Source organism: Solenopsis invicta, chromosome 11 (genome assembly GCF_016802725.1).
Source record: "Solenopsis invicta isolate M01_SB chromosome 11, UNIL_Sinv_3.0, whole genome shotgun sequence".
Taxonomy (NCBI): Eukaryota; Metazoa; Arthropoda; class Insecta; order Hymenoptera; family Formicidae; genus Solenopsis; species Solenopsis invicta.
In genome coordinates this window covers 9,996,311-10,015,457 of record NC_052674.1, presented here as the reverse complement: position 1 = coordinate 10,015,457, position 19,147 = coordinate 9,996,311, and the positions used below count along the sequence as shown (strand labels likewise).

The window sequence follows — 19,147 nt, the reverse complement described above, 5'->3', positions numbered from 1 at the left end:
TGCCCCTCATCGGTCTTCTTTTTCTTGCCTGTTCTCCTTCGACGATGGGGCGTATCCCGACAAATGAATATTTAATTCCTACTTATCCTTCGCAACGGCGAACAGCATAAGCGCGGATAAATAAGCCGGCGAGGAGGGAGGGTGCGGAGGCCGGGTCTTACCGACACGAGCAAGATGTATTTTAATGATAATCCGCAGACGACATCTGCGCTCGCGTTCGTTCCCACCTTGCTCTGCCTCCTCCCGTTCTTCTCGCTTTTCTCGCCTCGTACACGCGCGCGCTTCGCCGCCGCCGCCGCCGCCGTCGCCGTCGTCGTCGCTTTCTGCATGATTTGGCGCAGACTGTGTTTACTTGGCGGAAGACCGCGTCCGAGTGCGAATAGCGGAACTCGTTTTCGAAAATGACTTAGGAAATCTCCCCGCGAAGATAACTTTAGCTTCGGCGTAATGGATATTCGCGGGTGCTATACGTGTAGGACCGCGGAACGTCGAGATACGAGAGATGGATTCGAAGATAATTTATCCAAGCACAATGTGATATAATACCACAAGACGGGCACTGATTATATTGCTCTTTAGAACTACGCCGAGAAAAAATTATTAAATTTTAATAAATATCTGAATATCTGCAATAAAACATTTACGATACGTAAATATTATATTTACTCAATAAAAAAATGATAGTTAAATTAGCTTTTGCACTAAAAAAAAAATATTTTATTTGCATTTATTACATCTATTTCGTTGCAACTATACAAACAAATATTTCTTAAAATTTAGTAATTTTTTTTAGTGCAAAAATAAGTTCTACGTTACATTTTATGTATCTCTTGGAGACAATGTCTTATTTATGAACACGAGTCGGAGCGTTTCTTAATCCTTTATGTAACATCTCTTGAAACTCTAGGTTAAATCGATTTTCTGGCTCGACTCGAAGGTGCGCAGAATATAAAGAAATTCAGGATATTACCGTAATATCGTTAAATCGACGACATCTGACCTTGGCCTTACGGGCGTTTTGCATATCAACCTGGTTCATATCGATCGGGCTCCTCGTTGACGATGTTTCTCGGCGTTGCCATGGCTCGTTAGAGCACGATCGTTAAAGGCTCGCATTACTGGGACAATCTCGCGCGATTGGATTCCCAGTGAAGTGGAGGTCGTGCTGCCCTTCGATTGGAAATAATGAAAAAGACTCCGGGGAATCGGGCGAGCGCTCGATGGCACGAATCAACCCCATTCTAACTTGGCCGGAAAAGAGAACTGCGCGGCATCTCTCGCGTCCTTTCTTCGGAGGGAATTAGAATTGTTTAAGGCCGAGTTAGGAGACCGGCCGGTCGTAATCGAGCGATTTACGACGCCTCAGCGCGCGAAATCAATGTGCCCGCACCGTTGAATGGCCCCGGTACTTTCTAATTAGCAGTTACTGTTTATTCGCGGTCGCGTTTATGGGATACGATATATATATATTTCGGACGGGCGGCTGCTAATTAATTCGTAGCATTAATCTGTATACATGGATCCCATTCTGATGCGCGTGCGGTTTTATGCGTCAGTTAAATAACAGGTGATACGTATGATAGAGGCAAACCTTTTTCTCTCTTAACGAGGCGACCCGCTACGCGCATTAAAATTAAAATTAATTACTAGCACCGTAATCCTCCTTTGAATATTTTACCTTTTCTCGTGTAGACGATCTCTCATACGAGACGGACAATAATTATCGCGAAGACGTTTCCGAACATTTCATGTATATAACATACATATTTAATACATCTGTTATATTTTTAATATATTTAATATAATGTTTGTTAATACGAAATTTTTTTATAATATAAAAAAAATCTGACGTAGCGTGTAGTGTAAAACGAAGAAGATGACGTCACAGATTTAATTGACGTCGGCCGCTTCTCTCGCAGGTAAAAACTCACATTTTTGCTGTATAAGGGTATCGTGATCGACACGGGGAATCAATCGGCGGCCAATACCCGGCGAGGTGCCGGCGCGATTCACAACACTCTTTAAGGGAGAGACCCGCCGCAACGTTTTCACTTGATTAAGGCTCTCCCGGTAGCTCTCTCTCGCTACCGTCGTCATCGCCGTCGCCGCCGCTGCTGCTGCTGTCGCTCACGTATCACGGTGCCCCCAAGTAATTGCATACGCAGGCCGGACTCTCTCGGCGACGTCGAAGGTCCGCCGCGGTTCACGGCGGTGCATTGCACGCGGTCGCGAGCGCCTGCATACGTACGTGCAGCGAATGGCATTGAGGGGGCCTCTATCTATAGAGACTAGATTAGAGTGCGTTAGCCTCGCGTCTCGCGACAGCTATACAGTAGTCTCTCTCTCTTTTTCCTCTCTTTGCTCTTCTCCCCGCATCCTCCGTACACGCATCGCCGGTACTGCTATATTTGTAACGGGGCGGGTGGATACGAGCGACGACTTCGTAACCAGCGCGCGCGAGCGCATCTTCGCCTATCGTCGCCGCGATAATTGACGGATTTACTCTCTTTATCTGGACTTGATAATGGATCCTGACCGTGGCGATTCCCGCGCCTTGCCCATCCCCTGGATTCTTGCGGCTTCACCACTTCCTTGTAACATGCGCATTCCACTTTGATAAAAGCGTTACGCCGCGATTCGAGTGAAAAACGCAACTTGGAAAATCATCGCGCGTGAATCAGAAGCGGATTGTCTGGCAATCGATCTGTTGACATAATCGGGACGTAAGTCGATATTCATCGTTCGTTCTTGTGACCGGTCTCTTTCAATACCGTCTTATGTAAAGTCTTAACGCTAATGCGGATCTGTGATTGGTTAACGACAGCTTGAGATTCTACTTGGACGATTTTAAATAGAATGTATTATGAATGCCGGAGGTCTCATTTTATGCCGAGCCAAACTTCTTCTCTTGAAATTATAAAGTAACAATGAAAATGAGATTCAACTCGATGAGATATTCAAATTTAACAAGAACTTGGTCGCAAAAACAAGTCGCGTTAGATATAGAGGCGAGTTTGTCAATTAAAAATACATCAATTGAGTTAATAAATGTTTTGAATTGACGTGAAGTTATCTTCAGTGTGTCGGCGAGTTACGTTGAGCAGCAATAACGCTGAATGTCTGTACTTCCAGGACCAGTCAACCACTGGCTTATCTCTTGGAATTAATTTCGCTTGTCTAATCGTAATAATTGAAGATGTAGATGGTTTCGTATAATTTTGCATCTGAGTTAGTGACGGACAAGTCACTATGTGACATAGCAATAATAGATGGGTAACCAACGGATATAACAGTCAAATATGAAAAAGTACAAATTGTAAAATTACAGAATGATGGATAATAAAGCGTTGAAAGTACAAAATATAAAATATGTTCAAAAATTCCGATTATAATACTGTTCGAAAAATTAAACAGTGAAGAAACCTTCATTCTGTGTAAAACTGAAAAAATTCTCTTATTTCTTCTCTCATTTTAAATCGCGATTGCTGGAACGATCTCGCTGTTAGCGATAGTATTTCTTTCGACGTTGGGACGTACAATAAAAGCGGGCGAGTGTGTGCAGTACGTGGCACTGAAGTTACATTATTTCGTGGAAGATTAAGCTGCCCTCGGACGGCTTGGCTTGCTCGCCAAATATTTCTCCGTTAAGCTAAGGCAAATGTTGTATCATGTAAATGTGAGGGACGCGACGCGTGACAATGCCTGCAGTAATGCAGTGTAATAACGCTATATATTCCGCCACGAAAGTGCAGTACGTTTGCATTTGCCAAATATTTGGCAAATGCACACAACGTCTGACTCCGGCTTAAGGCAGTAAGGAGCTGAAGGTGTTACATAGTCCAGGTACAAGGCGTCGTAAACTACAGTTACGTGCACCGCGATTTACGGTCGCGCATGCAACTCGCGGTGTAACTATCTTGCGGTCTGTCGTGCCACAATTTGCACTTTCAACGTCGAGCCATAACTAAATAGCGAAAACCGTAGGCGGCGGCGAATAAAGTCCAGCAATTTAACGGTATCGCTAATATTCCTGCCTCGCCTGTGCGATAATACGCGTCATCCCGCAGCGTCGAGACGTGTATCGCCGCGAGTGTTCCATTTTAGCATTATCGCGCGAATCACTACTACTGGTTACCTCGCCGCGCCGGCTGCCGCCGCCGCAAACGGTATGCAGTATACGCGCGCAGCGGACTCCGTAACTTATCGTTCTTGCCATAATTCGCCGATGTCCGCGCCGGAGCGTGGGCTTATCTGAATTTCATAATTTACGACCAGCGCACGCTGATACACGCCGCGCGCGACCGCGGGACCTCGATCTGTCTCGGGCGATCTATGCGTCAATATCTCGAAACGAGGACAAACAGCCGTCAATCTTTGCGACTTTTAATTAGAAACGCGTTTTGCGCGAGCACATTTGAATTTGAAGGACGAGTTATATATCTCGTTAACTAATTTTTTCCAAGTAACGCGAAATAAATATAAAAAAAAAATCCCGCGATAAAGAGAGCGCAGCGTCATTATCATATCATTTCCAGGACACACTGTTGGCTACATTCATCCGGACCATTTATCATCAAGAATGCAAATAGCGATTATGAATGCTAAATCTGCGAGCAACCGTCATACGCGTTACGACCTGTTCGTTTTGCCGAACTACTTTTTGACGGATCTCGAAGGACGCGCGAACCAGTTTCGAAGCTAAATTTGTTTGTGCTACCTGATTATTAGAAATGTAATTATCACGTGTCCGCGCGTATCATAGATCTACCTTGGCTACATTGAGGACAGGTAATTACAAACGACCGGCAGGATATAGTTTTCCGGTATTAAACATTGCATAATTATTGGTCAACCCGATGCGCTGGATTTCGCTGGAATCACGCGTCTGCTCTCGCATTCGATCAGAATTGCAACAACGGGAATTTTTGTTTTCCGATTTCGCGCGTCGCGACTCTAGATGACGATAAATCAATTTCCTTCGCGCCATATTCCACGTTCCCCGCGATCGGAAGATATTACTTTTAGTCTCATCCGAGTGGGACAAGGACATCGCGACGATCGCGAGCGCATGGGAACGGTGTGTTCATTTTGCCAGCCAATAAAAGGACGCCGACGTCACGGCTAATTACTGACGGATTAACGTATCCACCGGAGAAGAAACGCAGCGATGGATGATTGCCTCGACGAAGTGCGTTGAATACAACGCATATAGAACGCACTGGTCCTTTCAAAAAAGGGGTGAAAGGTGTTTAAAAAAAAATCGCTTTGAGTATCAGATTTTAAGTCAGGCTATAAATATACCATTTCTGTCTACCCAATTAATTACTTGATTTTTTTTTCACATGGCATCTCAATTTCTATCTTAAATCATGTTTTACGGCTTGGAACAGCATATTGCGGACACTTTATCTTCAAGTACATTCTTAAAATGACCGAGACAACTTAAATTAGCGATCTTTTTCGCGCAACTTCTCTTGCATATCTCGTTCGGCGTTCGAATGGAGGGAAGAAATTTTACCAGACAACGACGCTTTCCCGTCCACCGTGGAAATTGCGTGGCGGGAATAAGTAGGAATTCTTTGGTCGCCTTGAGGAGAATGTGCAATGACCTTGCGGACGCGACATTCATTGGAGGAAGTCGCGAATAATCGTGTGGAATTTCAATCGCGAGGATAGACGTTAGGGCTAGACAGTACGTTGAACCTGCCCGCTGTCTCTGCCGATAGTCATGTCTGTTTCGTCTAAACGACGCTCGGTGAAAGCCGATGCGGGAAAGGTTTTCTTCCCCCGCGGAAAATAACGCCCGATCATCGACTCGGTCACGTGTCTGCAATTCTAAAATCATCGAGGAATTTTCCTTTGTGGAATTTAGCTCGGTTTCGGCACGTGCGCGACAAACGCTGCGAAACTTTCGACGTTTCGCGAGGATTATGAAGTCGCACGTGATCTTGCATGCGTAAAGTGGATACCGATGATTAAAAATTAACATAAAGAAGATCGGGAGAAAGACAAGTATTAATATTGCTAGAAATGGTGATTTGTAAAGAGTCGCATTTTTAAGATTCTACGTTTTTATTAAAAAAAAAGAGGCAGCCTTTTAATTTAATCCGCGCGTTGTAGCGAAAATGAATTACCTATCGATCGCGACGACGTAAAGTCCTTCATCAGCTCCGAGCGATCGTTCCTCTCACGGTGCTGTCGAATCCGGCACGAATATCCGTCGCGTATACAGGAAATCGCATCGCGATAAACAGGGTGAAAAAAGGATGATGAAAGCTTTTCGATAAAATCTCGCGAATATCGCGATAGAGAGGTACCGAAACTGACGCAGATTCGTTGAGCGAAACTGCCGGGACCAGCAGCCGCCACCCGCAATGCAGCTCGCGGGAGGGATGAAAAGGGGCAAGCTCGACACGTTACTTTCATCGTGGGGGGTGGAACACGCCCCGTAATCAGGAACCGATCACTCGAGGAAATTGCCAACTGTGTTTGGGCACCTGAACGTGAATCTCGTTAGCCCACATTCGCTCGTTTCGTTTCCGAAGGGGCGCGACCCTCCTAGAGAATTCCGTTTCAAGTGGACGACAAAATGGTTCCCTCTCCGATTTCTTTCAGCGAATCGGACAAAAAGAACCTGCTCCAGTTTTGCCATCCTTTCCTTTCTCTCAAAAAAAAAACCCTCGCAAACATTGTATACTCTTAAACTGTAGCGTGTTAAAATCATGTTTCAATTTATTATTGAATTTTGTAGTGACTTTGATCAAAATGACAGACTTGGAAATTTATATTCCTAATGTACATATTCTGTGTTTTGATTTACTGCAATGAAAGAAGAAATTACTAAATTTTTAGTAAGAAAAACATTTGTTTGATAAGTTGCAATAAAATATTTACTTATGGTATACATGCATATTTACTCAATAAAAAAACTGGTAGTTAAATTGAGTGAGTCTGGTACTAAATAAATATTTACATTGAATAAATATTTTATTGCAAGTATAATATTTAAATATTAAAATTTAGCAATTTTTTTCTCAGTGTAGTGAAATATATATGTATATATAATCTTATTAGACTATATTACATGTTTAGAATTCTGCACTTTTTCTCTATGCTTGCAACCTTTTACTTTATGCATAGATGCTTTTAGACTCGCTACATTTTTTTAAAAGATCCAACTGGATGGAGACTCTATAAACATTTTCCGTTATTTGCATTAACAACGTTCGTCACCAGCGAGTAAATCAATGCATCGCATTTTTGACCTAATTTCTGTTGTAAAGTGCGAAGGCGTAATGGCTGCGACACAATTTTTATCCAAGAGTCACATTCTCGCGAAATCAGGCGCGAAATGGCAAACGCATTCCAACGCGCCATTTTGGCAACGAAAGTGTGAAGGAGGGCGGCATAACTCCTCACGCGCGTTAATGGAAGCACGAAGTTGCCCGGAGGATCGTCCTGCGCGCCCTGCTCGGCGTGTCGTTCTTACTTATTCACGCGATAAGAATTTTTGACAGAAGAGGGTTCCGCGGGTGCTCGCGCGCGAGCGAGCGAGCGAATCCCACCGGAAATAAACGTGCCGCGGGCAGTAACGCGTTTACATCGGAAAGGTGGCGCGAAGCGGCAATTTGTTCGTCCTAAATTATAAATGACACACCGCTACAATTTAAATTTACTGCCGCACGCCGAGAGTGTAAATCGAAGGGGGCCCGAGCCCGGGAAAACATTGTTGATCATTTTACTCGTCGGGAGAGATTTCTTATTTCCATTTATCAATATTTATTATTCACATGCAATCACATTGAGACGCACTCGTGATATTATTGTGAAACGTGTAAATTTTTCACGCGATTTATGCGAACGTGGGCGGGAAGGCATCCGATCGTGTCGCCTTTCTTTTCTCTATGGCGGATTTTATCGGCACTTGTCTCGGCGACGATATTCGGACGGCGTAGCGGGCGAATTAACCGTACCACCCCTAAATCGTGGAAGTGATTTCGTCCCCGTGTCGTTCGGCTCTTTAAGGGCGCCGTTAATCACACCGTCCGCTAAAGGTTTGATGAAAATCTTATCTTAAACGAGTAATTAGGCAGTCTCGTGGGGTCCCCTGCGAGAGGGTCGCAGTCGCGTTTCCACGCCTTCTTTACATTATCGGGATGCACGCGATGGCGCGCGGCCCGTATCGTTATTTATAATTTTCCTTCTAATTTCGCGCGCGACACGTGGCGCGCGGCGAAGTGTCGCTGCAATTAGCTCCAACATCAAGCGCGTGAAATTACGGAGGACGGGAACGACGGTGGAGATATTCCGCGTGTTCATTTAAACACGTACATAGGCTTTATCAACGAGCCGTCTCACCTCGCAAAAGCGCTCCTACTCTCGTCATGTAACGAGAGTCTTGATATTTAGAGGTGTGTTTTTTTTTATTTTTTTTATTTTTTTTTAATGAAAAGGTGCATTTTTCATATTTAATAATTCTGTAGGTATTAAAATTTTTTGATCAATGCTAATTTCAATACTCGTCGAATAACAGAGATAACCATTGACAGAAAATTATCGTTACATAATTTGGATGCACGATTAGGGATTTTTAACTTCATTGATCCAAGTACGAGATTTTTTTATCAAATTATTATGCCTTTGTCATATCGCGACATTTTTGCGGGGAAGTAAAAGTAAGGGCGTATTACCTAAATCGGTTCGTTCCGTAGTGGTAACTCGGCGAATCGCTAGCAACGCGTCCGTCCGAAATGATTAACTTCGCATTCGAGTAGCCGGCCAGCAATTAGGACGATTGCTTCGCAGTCTGCGCTTATTGCGCGAGGCCCGGACCACAATTTTCTCGAAAGCCCTTTACCCGGGAGGACGACGTTCCTGCTTCAGGGCCGGCACGAATGTTCGCGTGGTCGGAAAGTCGCCGATAAAGTAACGGCAAGTAAAAAGCGAGCGTTCAAAATATATTTGTGTGACATGAGTAAATGTCCCTTCCACATCTGACGCGTTTGGTAGCTACACCGCTCGAGTAATTTAGGTAAACGAAGAACGTGTCGAGTTCCAATGCACGGGTCTGGGTTCAGGTGCTCGCTTTGAGCACAATCTTAAGCCGGTCCTGTCTGGATTCACTCCGACAGACACTTAAGTTGTGCCTTCCATTTTCCCTCCCAGCCGGCTGGCACATTAGGCTTACAAAGAGAAATTTGGACGACCAGGGAAGATGATACTCGCGGTAGTTTTCGGTCAAACACGCATCACGTCACAGGTGTTTGTTTTTTTTTTCTATCAGAATGGAATTAATTGAAATTATGCTCTTAACTACCAGTGAGTTTGTAATAAATTTTAAAATAGTTTATTTTAATTCTCTGGTCAGTAGGAAACAGTAGAGGCCGGAAATTATTATATATTTTTCTTTTATCTGTTACAAGTTGTATATTGCTTCGTAAATTTTTTAATTAATTTTATTTTGTAGAATTTTTTTGCATTCATCGTTAAATTTTTTTTACCGCTTTGTATTTTATGTTTGTAATCATTGAACGGGTTTAGAACAAGAAAGAAAAAATACAGATCACTTGCTGGGCCAGCAGAAACCGAGATCCGTTCTGCGAACTGTTACGTTCGCGTGAGTTTGCTGATAGTTCGCAATCTTGTTAACGCAAGAACAATCTTGCATAGCTAAGCCGTTTAACGTAAACTACATCAGAGTTGAAATCGCAACAGCAGCGCAACTTCATTAATCGCTAAGCACGCACAGAGTCGAATTTACTGATAACTATTTGCATAGTTGTGTCCAACTAATGACGTAATATAATACACTCCTGTGTAATCAGTGACTCAATGACATCCCGATTATTATTTCGCGAGCATATTTGTGTACAATCAGAAGCACTTTTAATCGAAAAATTGTCTGTATCGGCTTTAACGAACAAAGGGAAGCGCGCCGCGACGCTGCTGTCATATCCATCAAGAAGATGATGAGGCTCCAAATCTTCTTAAGGATGAACAAAGGACGGGATGCTAAAACAAAGAACCAGATGGAAACGCTCGATGACAAGTGCCTCCTGCCGCGAGGAGCGTTCGCATAACTACGACGCAGCGAGATAAATTTCAAGAGGGGGTGCTCGGTCTCTTCCTCCCTTCCCCAGAAGAGTCATTTTCCCGTGAGACGCGCGGCGGGGGTGGAACAACCCCGTGTCTCTCCTTATCCCGCGGATTCGACCTTTAGCGCTGTCGGACCAGACGTGTATGGTGTACATGGCAAGGACCCAGTCTCTCAACCTCTTCGGCGACGCGTGGCTGATTTATACGGACTGGAGGAGCCGTATCTCCTACATTACGGTAGTTTCTCTACAGCCTGGCTGGTACAGGGTGCGCCAAAAGAGCGCGATCCGTTCTCGAGCACAGCAAGATTAGCTTTACGAAATATCTTTGCAATTTATTCAGTGGGCCCGAGATTACTACGTCCTCTATGAAACAGGATTCATCAGAATGGCGTATAATAACAAAAGCACACCTTGAGCTTTAGGACTCGCATATTAAATCATTGACTCGCGAAAATGATTGAAAATGGTTTAGCCTCTAGAGAGCTAAGCAGCGAGCTTACCGCGGACTTTACACCACGTTCTAAATCGGTTAGCTAAATATAGCTGTGTTCGGAAATCATGTTTCTCCGTTGAGTTGAAGGGTACAAATCGTTTCACGTAACCAGCAGTAATTTCGATGCTCGCGCTGTAGGCGTCGTCGATTCGTTTTGAGACGGCCTGTGCGCGTGTGTGCGTGCGTGCGTGCGTGCCGAGAGCACGTATAGTGAAGCGGAACGGGTATAGTGGGACGGCGTGATATATAGTCGTGTCTGGTACCGCTGAACGTCGTTGCAATCTCCTTTAGTGGAAGGGACAGAGATTTTTATGGATAGTCACGGTTGGGGTGGTTCGCCTTGGGCGAGAATCCGTCGTATGAATTTACGTTGATCGTTGTTTTAGTGCGTCCCCCGCAGGAGAGAAGTCGCCCTTGGCAGAAGAGAGCGAGAGAGAGAGAGGAGCTAGCTTTAATCTCTTGCTCCTCGCGCGAGCGTGTATATCAATCGCGGTATGTAATCGAGCAATCGGAGATAGAACGACAGGATTTATAGCGCACGTCTTGCGTCGATGTACGCGCTTCTATACTAATTTATTAGCGATAACTTAAAGCCGTTGCCGTTTGCCGTTCAATGAAATATTCCACGTGCGAAAGTAGAATCGAGCTTCGTAAAGACACTCTTTCTTTCTTGTCATCATTCAAAGAGTCACCTTGTGTATTAAAGACGTGAAGCGAGGAAAGTTGCAAATGTGATCTTGAATATGCTTACATTTCGCGGTTTTTTAGTTTGCGTGTCTCGCGGGGAGAGGCATTCTTCATCCAGATTAATTTCGGTTTTGCAATTAAAACGCAGGGACGAGTCAGGAACGCTTTGAACGCCGTCCCGTTTTTGTTCTCAAACGAAACACAAGATCCTCCCCCTCGCTTTCGCAGATCAGTAAGTCGTCAACCAAGCGAACCTCTGGATATTAAATTGGAAATAATAGCTTCTATCTCACCCCAAAATTTTGATTATTCTCTACCTAAGCGAGTCTTCGTTCACTGCTTACTCGAGCAAAAAGTTTCATTGAAGAGCGCTTCGTACTCTTATTAATCAGCTTGAAAATTTGATAAAATTAAATAAAAAAAAAAACAAAGCAATTTTATACGTACGCCCCAATATTAATTTTACATGAAATTTTTAATTAATTTTTTATATAAATTGTTTGGTATTGCGTTTTAATTAAATTTAATAATTTTGTAATTGTTATAATTACATTGTGATTTTATAAGTGTGTCGTTGTTCCGCTGAAACGGAGTATAATAATTTATCGTCAAATTTCTTTGTACCTGAATTATGTATAATCTAAAGCGATCTCTGGACGATCAATAATATTGTACAATAATATTGATCTAGGGTCCGCTTTAGAAATTTAAATACTATTGTACAAGGTACGAATCACAATAACGGCATTGAACAGTCCCAGCGGCATCAAGATGACTCGATTGCATCTCGACGTTGATACATTTTAGATGACTGTTGATTGTAGGTAGGCAATGCGGAAGCGACAGAATACATATTCGTAATGCACACGACTTCGGATTTGGCTCTCTTTCTCTCTCTCTCTCTCTCTCTCTCTATCTATCTATCTATCTATCTATCTATCTTTCTCGCTGATCTGCGAGCTCCGTCAGTTTGCGGATAAAACCGAGCAAGAGTCAACGCACGTGAAAAAAAGAGGGCTTTTCATCTGGTCTCCGTCTCCCATTTTAATTCTGTCTATAATCCGCGAGGGGAAGCGAAACCCTCCCATCGGTTATCTTCTGCGAATCGCGAAGGGTTTTTTTTCGACAAGGTACAAGCGACTAGCGAGAGCGCGCTTATTGATTCTGCGATATGCACGAAAACCTTTCACGCATGGGCACGAATACGTGCGTGTGTATGTACGCGCGCCATTCTTATCGGTTCCGAACAAAAGGGCGGCTGAAAGCTGCTATCTCTCTTTTTAAACTCATCGACGATGGTGTCATAACAGAACTGTCTCGCCGACAATACTATCGAAATCTAATCGTGCCATTTTAATGAGAGAAAAAAACATTCAAGCTCGAGCTTTTGCTTTATATTATTTTTATTTTTTTCAAAATACTCATCAACTACTGTACGTGTTGCCATGTTGAAACATAAATGTGAAAACCGTCTTCCGTATTTATATTTTATGAAATGGATATTATCAGTTTATTTTACGCGTCTCTTTCACGCGGATATTCGGTCCGTTCTTGAATTTGAGAAATTGAGAGATGCTCGCTTTATATTTTCATTAAAATTGTAGTTATCTCATCGCTAAAACGGATCCAGGCGAGCATGCGAGGCATCAACTAGAATTGTAACTCCATCGCCAGCGAGTGAATTCGCCCTGCATGGTAAATAATTAACGCGTCAGGGGTGAATACGTGACATGGCTACATCACAAATCTGATAACAACGTGAGCGGCAACAAAACGAAATTGTTAATAAAAAAATGGCGTTTTCTTGTTCATATTTGCACTGCATCTTTTTTCCCCCGCGATTTTCGCGAATTACACAACATCTTTCCATTATGCAAAACTATAAAATTGTACTTGGTCCGTCTACTTTCTACCGCGAGTCTCTCTTTTCCTTTCGATCGCAATTATATTTAATCGGCCTATGGCGTTGGAGTAGGAAGTAAGCGGTTTAACCGGAAAAAAAGGTAAAAGAAGATTACCTCGAAAAATCTTGCGGAGCTCTAGCTGCTTTTGACATATTTTTCCCTTTTGTCTTGCGTTACTTCATGGACGCGTTTTGATAATGATTTTTCACGATTAAATATTCGATATATATTTTTTAAATTAAATTCTGCATATATACTTTTGTTTTTCTAATGAATTCTATTTTGATAAAAAAAAATGCAAGGTTTAGCTAAGAGGGTTCGATTTGACATCGAGATCTACAGGCCACATAATTTGGCGTTTTAGAATTGACAGTGCCATTTCTCCTGCGACGAATGTATTGTCGTATGCACGGTATTTGGACATCCTGAATATCTCCACGACCGAAGGACGGCTATTCGAGAAGAAAGGCAATTTCTCTCGCGAGTAGGGTTCCGATAAAATTCTAGGAGCGCCACGAGGCGTGTGTCGTATCAATTGTCAATAATATTAGGGACCGCAATTTCACTCAGGAAGTTCCGTCGGCGTTATTCGGCTCGATATCTGTCCGATTCCCCTTCTGTTTTCCCCGTGATGGCGACCTTCCCTTACTTCAAAGGGGAAAACGGAGTCAGCCGGAGAAAGGAAAAGCAAGGAGGACCGGCGGCGGCGGCGGCGGCGGTGTGTACGGATAGAGCGCCATCGATTATTTTCACGCGAGAAGGAGCACGACTCGGAAAGAGGAGGGAAGGTCTCTTTGTTCGAATCTCCTTTCCCGAATGCCAGTGGGTCACTTGCATTCGACGAAGACGCCGCTATAATTTTTTCTGGAGGAGGAAAAGAGAGGAAAAGGTTTCGTAGATCCTTTCCCCTTCTAAGAAGTTTCGAAGAAAAGTCGTATTATCGGTATACTCCGATAACATTTGCCTTGGACGCCACATCGAGGCGCACAACCCAGCCGAACGTAACGGAAATAACTGTACATCGTCGAATCAGCGAATTTCCGGTATTGGGGTGAATCCAGTTGCGGTTTCCCAGTTGCGGCGACCGAGCATCGTGGTTTGGTAATTGAGCGTTGCAACTAGAAGCCGAACGCAGGCCAGAATTTCGGTTAGTAGCGAAGCATAGATGATCGTCGGATCGATAACGAGTAGCGCGAAGAAAAGAAAGCTATTATCATGGCAAAACTTCTGGAAACGAAGTCTCGGGGAGACGCCATTGATTATTTTCACGCTAGAAGAAGCACCCTGACGAGGATCTCTTTGTTCGGCCTGTCTTTCCGGGAACGGCAGTGGGTCACTTGCATGGAGAACGACACGGAGCTAAGAATACCCCTCGTCGAGGAAACGAAGAACGGAATGGGAAACTTTCAGCGAGAAGTTGTTATCGCTCCGGACCACCGTCGCGCCGCACCCTTCCACGTTGAAGAGGATGCTGCGCGGGAAGATCCTTCGCGAGTCCTTTGTTCCTACTATAACACATGGACAGTCCTAAGTAATCCCTTTGTCCCCGATCCCCGACTTTCTATTTTCCATTTAACTTTTCTGAGCCCCTGGATCAGCTTTCATCATCCGGAACCGGAACTTACGGCGTTGCTAATTTTGCGCGACGGAATTACTTCGATATTGTTTTGTTCGTGGGGCTTGTAAGCATTTAATTGTATAAAGTTAACGTCCGGATTATTAAGTGAATTCAGATTTCATCTTATTTCTTTTTATTATCACTTTTATTTTATTAATCACAAGTATAACGTAAAACTGTTTTTATATCTCAGTTAAATCAAGAATACTGAATATCTAAAGATTTTATCTGAATTATGGTCAGTGAACAATTAGAAGACTCGTCGAGATAGTCTGGGAAACGTAGAGAGCGAGATAGAAGCGTTTCTCTTTCTTGTTTCCTACTACTTTATCTCACCGCTCGTAAATACGTTTTGTAGACCATCCAACTGTTCGAACTCTGCTCGATGCTTTTAAAAGAAAGTAAGAGGGCTCGTCTCGCAGGCTCGTATTCGCGTTAACTGAGAAATGCAACGAGCACACCCACTCCTCGAACGAATTTACGACGTTGCCGGGTTCCGTGAGTCAATTGTCTGCGCTGGCCGGATGAAGTTTTCTCCGAAAGCAAGAGCCACGGCTTTCCGTTAAGTGTCGCGAGAAATGTTTTATCGAAAAAAAAAAAAAAAATTAACGTTTTAACAAAAAAAGAATTTTAACGACGCTGATTTGCGAACGATTGCAATAAGATTGAATCGTTCGTGGCGCTCGACATGTTCCGACATACGCAGATTATAACTTGTAACTGTAAATTTTTTAATATTTCATTTTATGAATATTATTTTACAATATGCTTTTTTCCTTTTTCGAATGTATCCTACGTAATGTCAGTATTACAATTTTTTTGTTAAAAATAATATAAAATGCAAACGAGCTCTTCCGTAATAGATTTCAGCTATAAGTATACCGTAAGGTGAGATAAAAATTGTAGAATCGCACACAAAGAATACCTCTCGCACATCTTTTCTCGCGTCTTTCGTAAGTAATTACTTCTCTTTCTTCTTTAGGACGGTAGCGCGGAAGTAGGCGAAGTTCGATCGTAACGAATTTTACGCCCGCCTATATACCGCTTTTTATCGTCCCGCGTCCTATGGCCGAGTCCGCGTTGATGTTAAGGCTCTAAATAAGGGCGTCCTTAGGAACCCTAAAAAAATCCCCAGCGGTACCTTTTTTCTGCATCCCCTATGCCTTCTCCCTTCTTTCCCTGTCTCACTCCCTCCGTCTCCAAGAAAATCGTCTGCTCGGCACAATGTACATAAAATGAAGTCAAGCGGTTTTAGCACCGAATACGTCTCCTACGCCTTTTCCTTCCTTTATCCTTAGAACGATAAAGTTGAATTCACGATCTTCTACATCAATAGAAATCATTTAAGACTTTTAATTTGATCTACATCTAAGGTCGAGAGAGTGGAATATTTTTCGTCCAGAGTTTACATCGCGTAAGCAGAATTATATAACTTCTAACAATTTTATTTAAATACTTTTGAGTTGTAGTTAAACTTCCATCGTAGATAGCTACTCGATTTTCGCGTTTATTTTTTATTATAGTTAGAGGAGAAGTTAAATTTTAATTTACGAACTACGAGATATAAGATTCTATAAAATGCTGCAATTTCAAGTTTTTCTCAGTTTACTTTCGTCGAACAATCCTCTTTCGAGAATCTTATTATATCGCATTCGATGAAAGGCTAATAATAATAATAATTATTATTATTATTATAGAAAAGATATGGTCTCGCTGCCTCGCTAACATCAGTTCTTTATTATTTTGCACTGCCGGGCGTGCGGCGGTGCTAAGGTAGATTTTTCCATTTATTTGTATCGTCCCGCATTATTGAATTCCGATAATCCGCGACGCCACCGGTGTAAGTCCCTTTACAGTACATCACGATTTACGATCCACCACTCCTGTCGTTTCCTAGTGCCATTTCCTCTCTTCGATTTTTAGGCTTGTTGAAATTGTCGCAGTTCGTTTGCCTTTCACCGTTGTTGTCAGAGAATTGTAGATCCTTTTTAGAATTAAATATCATCTAGCTTGGAATGCCGTTTCATAAAATTGATTGCAGACAGAAAAAAATGCGTTATTAAGATAAATTTCATTGAAATGGAACGTGGGAGTAAAACGAACAACAGAATAAATACAGCACAGTTACGCCAATGATGATAATTAAAGATTACAATTAATAGGCTGAATTAATAGGGCGCATGCACGTTGTGCACGATCGTTGATCTTCCGTGTGTGTGTGTGTATGTGTGTACGAGTATATATATATATATATAATATATATATATATATATATATATATATCAAACATCTGGAAGGCAGTTTTTGTGTTTCGCGCAAAGGATTTCGTGTTCACCCTAGCGCTCGACAGGCTTACGAGTCGCAATAAAATTGTAGGAAGTTTATTGTGTCGTATCAGCGTTGCGCAATCCCGGACCCTCTAATCGAAGTTGTAAAAACTTCGAATGTTTCTCCTCGATCATGGACCTCCCCGAATCGTGTACGTCGTACGACAACGCGAGCGACTCGTACACTGGCGACGTATCAATTCAATTTATTTCTTCGGCATTGAGTCCTCACGGCGAGATGGATGGACGGATAAATGGATGTACGTGGCTCGTATGGGTCTCTTGAGCATCCGACGATGCATCAAGGATTCTCAGTCTTTCTCTCTCTCTCTCTCTCTCCTTTTCTTCACGAATTCACGAATACATTGGAGCCGCGGAATTTTTCTCTTTTCTTTATCGTGTCGCTTTTTTCTTTCGTTTATTCCCTCATTCTCGCATTCCCTTCTCTGCCTCTCACTCGTGCCCCTCCGGGCGGTCACTCCAAGTACTCGAAAACCTCTCCACGCAGTCTGGAGAAGTATACTTTCATCTTCGAGGAATCTTATGGATGAACAAGACGTCACGTATCGACGAGAACAAAGCCGAGTTTCTGGACCTTCAAAATAAATAGAGAGATATGAAAAATTCATCTTGACGTGGCAGCTGTTAGGCATTTAGATAAAAAAAAAAGTAGTGAGGCGTCTGCCAATAATCGATGAGTGTTTTAACGTCTTCAAGTGTCTCTGTTACAATGGCAGTGTTTTCTTTGTCAATCGCAAAAGTGATTTAATAATGTAATCGCGTAATAACACAAAGATCCACGCTGCTATTTCTCTATTCCGCAAACACCCTTTCGTCGCGCATTCTATACTTTTTCTCGTAACAAAGAAGGACTGGTTATTTACTATGGTTATAAATGTCGTCTGCTGACGTTTTTCCCGGTCGGTGGTGGCGGCGTCGCCCGTTTCCGCTTCCTTCTTCGCCCGTTTCGCTGGCCTTTTCGCCGCTACCTTTCAATTTTCCTTCCTATTGCAGTTTCTCTGGCTACAGAGCTCGCAACTATTTTTGTCCTCTTCTTCAGTTCGTTATTAAAACCTTCCTTTACTGCGGTCACCAGCTTTTTCATTCCACCTTTAGCTCGCGCGCGCGCGCGCGCGCGCTCGCGCGGTAGCGGGAGAGGAGTCTGCTCCAACAGACTTTTCCGAGACGCTATTAAGATTCACTGACGGATTTCTTAGAAGTACCTCGTTGCGCCTCCTGTTGCCCTTTTTCCCTCGCCGCGCATGAGAACCTTCAGCGCGCGTTCTCCGAAACTTCTATCCGGGCTTCCGTCTCACGGTTACGTTCCTTCCACGCTTCTTCGTCCTTTAGTGCCTCGATCCAGGCGAAACGCGGTAACGCCGCCGCATCCTTTTTCCATCCAGCCGCCTTTCTCTCGCTCTCGTCACGAAAATCTTTACGACGGCGTTTCGCAGCCACCGCCTTCGCAGTTTATCCGCTATCGAGAGACCCACACCGCGTAGTTGCATGTTCTTCGGCTCTTCCACCCTCGCCGTCGCCTTAGGCTTTTTGGTTTTTTTTTTTTTTTTACGGCGACGGTATTAAGGCCTGCGTGTACTTTTCCCCTACCGAGGGCTACGACGAACGTCCCACGGAAACTGGTTTAACGAGCAGGGCGGGCACGAATAAGACGAGCTTTGTTGATGTCGCTGACGTTTTACTTCACGCGCGCGTAAGAGTTGCCGGATGGGAAATTCTGCATTCAAATTATCGTCACTTTCGCAAGTAGACGGGAAACGAGATTGAACGAAAGGATAGGAGGTCATTATCGACTAGCGTTTCCGCTCAAAGTAGTCTCAAGTCTTCTACTCTACGTGATACATGCCAGCAATGTTTCTGCTCTCTCTCTCTCTCTCTCTCTCTCTCGCTGAATTGAATTTTTCCCATCTCTCATTTCATTTTGTTTTAAACTCTTTTTTCTTCTTTTTATTTTATTTCTCTTAATTCTTTTTTCTTTTTTTTATAATTTTTTCATTTTTTAC

At 43.2% G+C, this 19,147-nt stretch overlaps 1 protein-coding gene across 1 annotated transcript in view; it reads left to right on the top strand.

Annotated features, from left to right (window-relative positions):
* The window catches only part of LOC105200279 (headcase protein), a 158,672-nt gene that overhangs the window by 118,777 nt on the left and 20,748 nt on the right, over positions 1 to 19,147 (top strand).